The sequence below is a fragment of the Palaemon carinicauda genome, chromosome 3 (genome assembly GCF_036898095.1).
Source record: "Palaemon carinicauda isolate YSFRI2023 chromosome 3, ASM3689809v2, whole genome shotgun sequence".
Lineage (NCBI taxonomy): Eukaryota > Metazoa > Arthropoda > Malacostraca > Decapoda > Palaemonidae > Palaemon > Palaemon carinicauda.
Window position 1 is genome coordinate 145,379,365 of NC_090727.1, and position 10,000 is coordinate 145,389,364.

At 33.2% G+C, this 10,000-nt stretch overlaps 1 protein-coding gene across 1 annotated transcript in view; it reads left to right on the top strand.

The window, feature by feature from the left end:
* The window catches only part of LOC137634546 (metabotropic glutamate receptor 7-like), a 203,370-nt gene that overhangs the window by 97,749 nt on the left and 95,621 nt on the right, over positions 1-10,000 (top strand). The window lies entirely within an intron of this gene.

Consider the following 10,000-nt stretch of genomic DNA (forward strand, 5'->3'; position numbering starts at 1 on the left):
AGTTAACTAAAGTAGAGGGTATCCTAACAAAATGAAAGAAAAAGAAATGAGAGATAATAAACATTAGGAGTAACAGAATGGATCCCTCAAGATTGTAAAAGAAGCTGAGGAAGGAAGAGAAAACGATGGATTGATGAGCTATGGAAATTTGCAGCATAGATTGGCACAGAAAGACCATCAACAGACATGAATTCATTGTACACATACACACACGCTCATGCACAAACATATATATATATATATATATATATATATATATATATATATATATTTATATATATATATATATATATATATATATATATATATATATATAATGAGAATATTTTTTTCTGAAAAAGATATGAGAGATTTTGTTCGGAATCAGTATAATATATTATTCTATTGTAATCATAATCAATCTTAAAATGTTTAAAGACTCATTAAAAGAGTTTGTTTGTTCGGTTTTATTAAAACAGTTTCATTTAACAATCAAGATGGTCGGGGGAAAAGGGAAAAGATCATAACTTAACCGTCTTTTAGTACTATCCACAAGAAGCTTTTTGCACGTTGTATTTCGGCTGAGATTTCTTTACTATATAAAATAACAGTTAAACCACAGTAGTTCATAATTTAATGCTAATAATTCGAGTGTAGTAGTTCGCAAAAATACGCATGATTTAATTCGACGATCGTAATGAGAAAAGTTTGAAGTGGTTCAATAGTGTATGGGTCTCGCGACCTCACCTAAAAACACTTGTTAAATTTGGATTGTTAATACCTTCGGGCGCCATCTCCTCTAAAGTGGAAAAACAGTTTGGTGAATATAATCCGAAGTAATTAACCCGTTCGCTACACTACCGGTCGTTTGATCAGCGAACTTAAGTGGTGTAGGTTCTGATCAGCATTTCGATGGGTGATTACTGAGAGGAGAAAAGCTGTCGACGCATATAATCACTTAGAAAATTGGGCGAGTGTGTGAGGTTAATAATCTCAGCTTATGAATATTTTCTTGATTAATCTCCTCAAGGCGAAAGAGAATTGGGGTGCACACACATACACATACACATACATATATATAAATATATATATACATATATGTATATATATATATATATATTTATATATAAATATATATAAATATATATTATATGTATATGTATGTATATATAAATATACATATGTATATATATGTGTATATATATACTACGTTGGTTTACTGCAAACAATCAGAATAAATGAGGACATGTCAGGGGCCTTTGTCCTGCAGTGGACTAGACACGGCTGTTGTTGTTGTTGTTGTTGTTTCTGTGTGTATATATACATATATATATATATGTGTGTGTGTGTATGTACAAATTATGACAGGTAATTGGCACGTGATAAGCATAAAATATACAACAAGTCACGAGAAAATATTTTAAATTTAATTGATATTAATTCCTTTGTCTTATTAATTAACATCTAGTGTTTACCTTTCCTCTTTTTTAATTTAACATTCACACACACACACACTATATATATATATATATATATATATATATATATATATATATATATATATATATACACACATAAATACATACAAATACGGTCACGCTCAGCGGCATTGCCGTCTGTATAACTACTCGGTCTTTCAGTGTCCCTTGGGTAGGATGGGCAGGAGGTAATCATACTCTGGAGAGACAGGATACCCCGAGAGGCAAGGGCCAGGGAATAGGAGTGGTTGAATGTGTGCGTTTGCGTTTGTCTTTTTGATGGGTCGAGTACACTAGTACGGTATATATTGTATATATATCTATGCTATAAAATGTAAAATCACTCCAAACGTATCTCCATATATATTTCAAAAGCACTATGTACTCTGATATATTTAAACATTTTGGTTTGCACGGAACTAATATGGCTCGGAATTTATTCCCTTCCTTTTTTTTAAACTGTGGAGCTTAAACGGAATGCATTTCTGCTTTGCAAAATGAATGTATCTGGCGATATGTGCGATATTTAAATGTTTTGATGTGCATAACAGATTGGGGTAAAAATGTGCTGGCTCGCTTGTTCACTTTTTAAAATGGAATATATTTGTAATGTTATATGTTATAAATGATTTATTTACCTGCTTTACCCATTAATTAATATTCAGCCTTCCTCATTCTTTGCTGACATAAATGAAATTTTTATTTGTACATTTGCTTCAGCTTGATGTGGCACGCTGGAACAATGGAGGAATCTTTTGTTCATCTTTTAAATGGAATATATTTGTAATCTAGTATGTTATAAATGATTCTTTTGCCTGTGTTACCTATTCATATATTTTTTAAGCCTTTTTCCTTCTTTGCAGACATAAATGAATCTCTTATTTGTTACATTGCCTTTAGCTTGAACTAGAACACTAAAACAATGGGGGAATTCCCCTATCTGGGTTCTAAAGATAAAGGAATTGAGGTATACTGTGTAGTTCTTGCAAAGGTATTAAAGTGGTTATCGAACCCTACGATAAGAGAAGGTACTACGTTGGCTAGTCATCACATTCTACAATGTCTATCTAACTTTCTTTTTCATGAAATTCGGAAACACAAACTTTCATCACTAATGTCTTGATTGTTATCTTCATCCTATAAGATAATATTTTGACCGTCTGCCTTCTGCAACTTCTTTTTTTTTTTTTTTTTTTTTTACGTCCTTTTTTAGGGTGAAGGGGGACATTTCCCTTTTATTCGATGCTTCTGTAGCTATTCTTATCATCATTCATTGTATATCAACTCTTTTCCTATGTATGCTGTTATCTGGGATTCAAGCCAAACCACATCTTCCTTCATTTGTAGAAACCCTATTTTAGTAAATTGTGCGTTACATCTCATTTTCCCTTTAATTTCAAATCCAGCAGGGTTTATTATGTTCTAGGCGAAAAGTCGAACCTGAAATTGACTGGGAGTCTGAGACCAATTGATTACTTTCTACACGAGATTGCCATTTTCTGTACGATGTAAATGCAGTCCTGAGTTAATGGAGAGTGTCTTTTTAAGATTCGTTGTATGTGGATGACAAAAGGAGGAAGATTTGGATGATGCAAGATTTGAATGGGTTAGTTTAAAGATGATAATGATGGTGGAAGGGACCTTTGAGATTACAAGAAAAGTAACTAAGAGGTTGAAAATAAAATGGAGACACAAAGAGTTGTTGAGGCTGTATGGGATATGTTTCAGCATAGAGGATATAATGTTATTAAATGGCTGACCAAGATTTGTTGGGTATATTTAGATGAGGGAAATGCTCCATGGAGGAATAATTGTTTGCATTAAGTATTCCACGGAAAGTGTATGATAGGATGTGATATATATATATATATATATATATATATATATATATATATATATATATATATATACATATACAGTATATATATACATATACATTATATATATATATATATATATATATATATATATATATATATATATGTATAAAGTATACAGTATATGGAAAACAACAACAGGGAAAATTAAAATAATGAGTGAATCCAAACTAGTTCTTCTTGCCTTTGACTTTTTTCTGTCCTCTTGAAGTGGTCAAGGACAAAATTAGTTAGGATTAACTTACTGTAATATTTGCAGTTTCCCAGTGTTTTCTTTTCTTTTTGTACCGAGGATAACGTGATTCTGTGATTATATATATATATATATATATATATATATATATATATATATATATATATATATATATATAAAATCATAAGAGACCTCCAACAAAGCCATCGAGCAACAAAACGTCCCTCAACCTCGCACCAGAAAAATAAAGAAAAAGAAGAAACTCGTCAAAGTAATTTCCTCTTAACAAAACTTTAAAACTACTCTCTCTCTCTCTCTCTCTCTCTCTCTCTCTCTCTCTCTCTCTCTCTCTCTCTCTCTCTCTCCCATGGACAGATTTAGAGTAGCCAAGAAAAGTTTACACTTCTGTTTGACTTTCTTATTTGACTTCTTCACAAACTTTCTTTCCTTCAATCGAAACCAAGATGATCCTTCGTTTCGGTTTTGATTCCTTTGGATAAGGAATTAATTCTCCTTTAATGCAGAAGCCAATGGGATATCAACCTCGTATCCTTATCTAGCCCAGGTCACAGGAAAACAAGAAAAGATAATGGGAAAGGAATAAAAGTGAGCTATGTTTTAAGGAAGCAAAAGAATGGATTACTTGATTGGCATTTACAAATTGGAGTAAAAAAAGGTTATGGGAATGGACACGGGTTATATGTATGGGTCTTGATAATCATAATATCCCGGCAAAACTTAGTAAGAACAGAGTTCCAGAGTCTCTAAATAAATTCATTCTAATTAGTAGAAGGCAAACGTCTCTTTAAAACTGATATATTTTGCCTTTGTAATCTTCCGTCACAACAGTTTCACTCAACGATGAAAGAACTTTTAAAACGGATCTCAGGATGCCCGGCTAACGAACCCTGGTAATAGGATGAAGTTGGTGGCCTTGGGTGGTAGCATTGAGTCACGAGACACGAGATCCAACGGTGAATAAAGCTTGGTTTTAATATCAATAGAACGTTAAATCGCTTGCACTGAGAGGATTCGTAAAATGTATCAGTTCTTAAGGTAAACTTTTAAACGGATTTTTAAAATTGATCTTCGTAAAATCTGCGTCGTGTTATGCACTTAAACTTCGAACTTCAAATAAAATTATAATATTAAACTTATCATTAATTAATTGAGGAATGAAAGCCACTTAGATGACAGACAAAAATCTTGGCAATTTTGAGAGAGAGAGAGAGAGAGAGAGAGAGAGAGAGAGAGAGAGAGAGAGAGAGAGAGAGAGAGAGAGAGAGAGAGAGTAGTAGTAGTAGTAGTAGTAGTAGTAGTATTAGTATGATGTTAACGATTAACGGGACAATCGAGTCCGAACGATTTAAACTAGTATGTTATTTGAATTTCAGGTATCATTGTTTATTGAATTACATATAATACGAAAATTACCAAAGTATCTAGTGACGGAGGACCAGGAAAAGGGATTTAAATATTAGTTAAGAGTAGTAGTGGAAGAAAAGAGCTCTGTTAGCTTTTATAACTTGATATTGGTACTGAACTATGAACTGTATTTCGTGATGGATTCAGTCAGTAGTTTAATGATAGATTGACTGTTTTTAATACTGGATAATAAATCAGACAGTAGTTTAATGATGCTATTCGCTGGCTGTGTTATAACAAATGGATAAATCAGTCAGTAGTTTAATGATGCTATTCCCTGGCTGTGTTATAACAAATGGATAAATCAGTCAGTAGTTTAATGATGCTATTCGCTGGCTGTGTTATAACAAATGGATAAATCAGACAGTAGTTTAACGATGCTATTCACTGGCTGTGTTATAACAAATGGATAAATCAGTCAGTAGTTTAACGATGCTATTCACTGGCTGTGTTATAACAAATGGATAAATCAGTCAGTAGTTTAACGATGCTATTCACTGGCTGTGTTATAACAAATGGATAAATCAGACAGTAGTTTAACGATGCTATTCACTGGCTGTGTTATAACAAATGGATAAATCAGTCAGTAGTTTAACGATGCTATTCGCTGGCTGTGTTATAACAAATGGATAAATCAGTCAGTAGTTTAACGATGCTATTCGCTGGCTGTGTTATAACAAATGGATAAATCAGTCAGTAGTTTAACGATGCTATTCGCTGGCTGTGTTATAACAAATGGATAAATCAGTCAGTAGTTTAATGATGCTATTCGCTGGCTGTGTTATAACAAATGGATAAATCAGACAGTAGTTTAACGATGCTATTCACTGGCTGTGTTATAACAAATGGATAAATCAGTCAGTAGTTTAACGATGCTATTCGCTGGCTGTGTTATAACAAATGGATAAATCAGTCAGTAGTTTAACGATGCTATTCGCTGGCTGTGTTATAACAAATGGATAAATCAGTCAGTAGTTTAACGATGCTATTCGCTGGCTGTGTTATAACAAATGGATAAATCAGTCAGTAGTTTAACGATGCTATTCGCTGGCTGTGTTATAACAAATGGATAAATCAGTCAGTAGTTTAACGATGCTATTCGCTGGCTGTGTTATAACAAATGGATAAATCAGTCAGTAGTTTAATGATGCTATTCGCTGGCTGTGTTATAACAAATGGATAAATCAGTCAGTAGTTTAATGATGCTATTCGCTGGCTGTGTTATAACAAATGGATAAATCAGATAGTAGTTTAACGATGCTATTCACTGGCTGTGTTATAACAAATGGATAAATCAGTCAGTAGTTTAATGATGCTATTCGCTGGCTGTGTTATAACAAATGGATAAATCAGTCAGTAGTTTAATGATGCTATTCGCTGGCTGTGTTATAACAAATGGATAAATCAGTCAGTAGTTTAACGATGCTATTCACTGGCTGTGTTATAACAAATGGATAAATCAGTCAGTAGTTTAACGATGCTATTCGCTGGCTGTGTTATAACAAATGGATAAATCAGTCAGTAGTTTAATGATGCTATTCGCTGGCTGTGTTATAACAAATGGATAAATCAGTCAGTAGTTTAATGATGCTATTCGCTGGCTGTGTTATAACAAATGGATAAATCAGTCAGTAGTTTAATGATGCTATTCGCTGGCTGTGTTATAACAAATGGATAAATCAGACAGTAGTTTAACGATGCTATTCACTGGCTGTGTTATAATAATGGATAAATCAGTCAGTAGTTTAACGATGCTATTCACTGGCTGTGTTATAACAAATGGATAAATCAGTCAGTAGTTTAACGATGCTATTCACTGGCTGTGTTATAACAAATGGATAAATCAGTCAGTAGTTTAATGATGCTATTCGCTGGCTGTGTTATAACAAATGGATAAATCAGTCAGTAGTTTAACGATGCTATTCACTGGCTGTGTTATAACAAATGGATAAATCAGTCAGTAGTTTAATGATGCTATTCGCTGGCTGTGTTATAACAAATGGATAAATCAGTCAGTAGTTTAATGATGCTATTCGCTGGCTGTGTTATAACAAATGGATAAATCAGTCAGTAGTTTAATGATGCTATTCGCTGGCTGTGTTATAACAAATGGATAAATCAGTCAGTAGTTTAATGATGCTATTCGCTGGCTGTGTTATAACAAATGGATAAATCAGTCAGTAGTTTAATGATGATATTCGCTGGCTGTGTTATAACAAATGGATAAATCAGACAGTAGTTTAACGATGCTATTCACTGGCTGTGTTATAATAATGGATAAATCAGTCAGTAGTTTAACGATGCTATTCACTGGCTGTGTTATAACAAATGGATAAATCAGTCAGTAGTTTAACGATGCTATTCACTGGCTGTGTTATAACAAATGGATAAATCAGTCAGTAGTTTAATGATGCTATTCACTGGCTGTGTTATAACAAATGGATAAATCAGACAGTAGTTTAACGATGCTATTCACTGGCTGTGTTATAATAATGGATAAATCAGACAGTAGTTTAACGATGCTATTCACTGGCTGTGTTATAACAAATGGATAAATCAGTCAGTAGTTTAACGATGCTATTCACTGGCTGTGTTATAACAAATGGATAAATCAGTCAGTAGTTTAACGATGCTATTCGCTGGCTGTGTTATAACAAATGGATAAATCAGTCAGTAGTTTAACGATGCTATTCGCTGGCTGTGTTATAACAAATGGATAAATCAGTCAGTAGTTTAACGATGCTATTCGCTGGCTGTGTTATAACAAATGGATAAATCAGACAGTAGTTTAACGATGCTATTCACTGGCTGTGTTATAACAAATGGATAAATCAGACAGTAGTTTAACGATGCTATTCACTGGCTGTGTTATAACAAATGGATAAATCAGACAGTAGTTTAACGATGCTATTCACTGGCTGTGTTATAACAAATGGATAAATCAGTCAGTAGTTTAACGATGCTATTCACTGGCTGTGTTATAACAAATGGATAAATCAGTCAGTAGTTTAATGATGCTATTCACTGGCTGTGTTATAACAAATGGATAAATCAGTCAGTAGTTTAATGATGCTATTCACTGGCTGTGTTATAATAATGGATAAATCAGTCAGTAGTTTAACGATGCTATTCACTGGCTGTGTTATAACAAATGGATAAATCAGTCAGTAGTTTAACGATGCTATTCACTGGCTGTGTTATAACAAATGGATAAATCAGTCAGTAGTTTAACGATGCTATTCGCTGGCTGTGTTATAACAAATGGATAAATCAGTCAGTAGTTTAACGATGCTATTCGCTGGCTGTGTTATAACAAATGGATAAATCAGTCAGTAGTTTAACGATGCTATTCGCTGGCTGTGTTATAACAAATGGATAAATCAGTCAGTAGTTTAACGATGCTATTCGCTGGCTGTGTTATAACAAATGGATAAATCAGTCAGTAGTTTAACGATGCTATTCGCTGGCTGTGTTATAACAAATGGATAAATCAGTCAGTAGTTTAACGATGCTATTCGCTGGCTGTGTTATAACAAATGGATAAATCAGTCAGTAGTTTAATGATGCTATTCGCTGGCTGTGTTATAACAAATGGATAAATCAGTCAGTAGTTTAATGATGCTATTCGCTGGCTGTGTTATAACAAATGGATAAATCAGACAGTAGTTTAACGATGCTATTCACTGGCTGTGTTATAACAAATGGATAAATCAGACAGTAGTTTAACGATGCTATTCACTGGCTGTGTTATAACAAATGGATAAATCAGACAGTAGTTTAACGATGCTATTCACTGGCTGTGTTATAACAAATGGATAAATCAGTCAGTAGTTTAACGATGCTATTCACTGGCTGTGTTATAACAAATGGATAAATCAGTCAGTAGTTTAACGATGCTATTCACTGGCTGTGTTATAACAAATGGATAAATCAGTCAGTAGTTTAATGATGCTATTCGCTGGCTGTGTTATAACAAATGGATAAATCAGTCAGTAGTTTAATGATGCTATTCACTGGCTGTGTTATAACAAATGGATAAATCAGACAGTAGTTTAACGATGCTATTCACTGGCTGTTATAACAAATGGATAAATCAGACAGTAGTTTAACGATGCTATTCACTGGCTGTGTTATAACAAATGGATAAATCAGTCAGTAGTTTAATGATGCTATTCACTGGCTGTGTTATAATAATGGATAAATCAGTCAGTAGTTTTGATGCTATATATTGGCTGTATGATAATTAATAGATAATTCAGTCAGTAGTTTAAAGATGCTATGTATTGGCTGTATTGTAAATAATGATGATAATTCAGTCAGTAGTTTAATGATGCTATACACTGGCTGTGTTTCAAGTTATGGATTATAAATCAGTAGGTTAATGATGCTATACACTGGCTGTGTTTTAAGTTATGGATTATAAATCAGTAGGTTAATGATGCTATACACTGGCTGTGTTTCAAGTTATGGATTATAAATCAGTAGGTTAATGATGCTATACACTGGCTGTGTTTTAAGTTATGGATGATAAATCAGTAGGTTAATGATGCTATACACTGGCTGTGTTTCAAGTTATGGATGATAAATCAGTAGGTTAATGATGCTATACACTGGCTGTGTTTCAAGTTATGGATGATAAATCAGTAGGTTAATGGTGCTATACACTGGCTGTGTTATAACTAATGGATGATAAATCTGCCAGTAGTTTAATGATGCTATACACTGGCTGTGTTTCAAGTTATGGATTATAAATCAGTAGGTTAATGATGCTATACACTGGCTGTGTTTCATGTTATGGATTATAAATCAGTAGGTTAATGATGCTATACACTGGCTGTGTTTTAAGTTATGGATGATAAATCAGTAGGTTAATGATGCTATACACAGGCTGTGTTATAACTAATGAATGATAAATCAGCCAGTAGTTTAATGATGCTATACACTGGCTTTGTTATAATTAATGGATGATAAATCAGTTTAATCATGCTATAAACAAGCTGTGTTTTAACTAATGGATGATAAATAAGTCAGTAGTTTAATGATGCTAT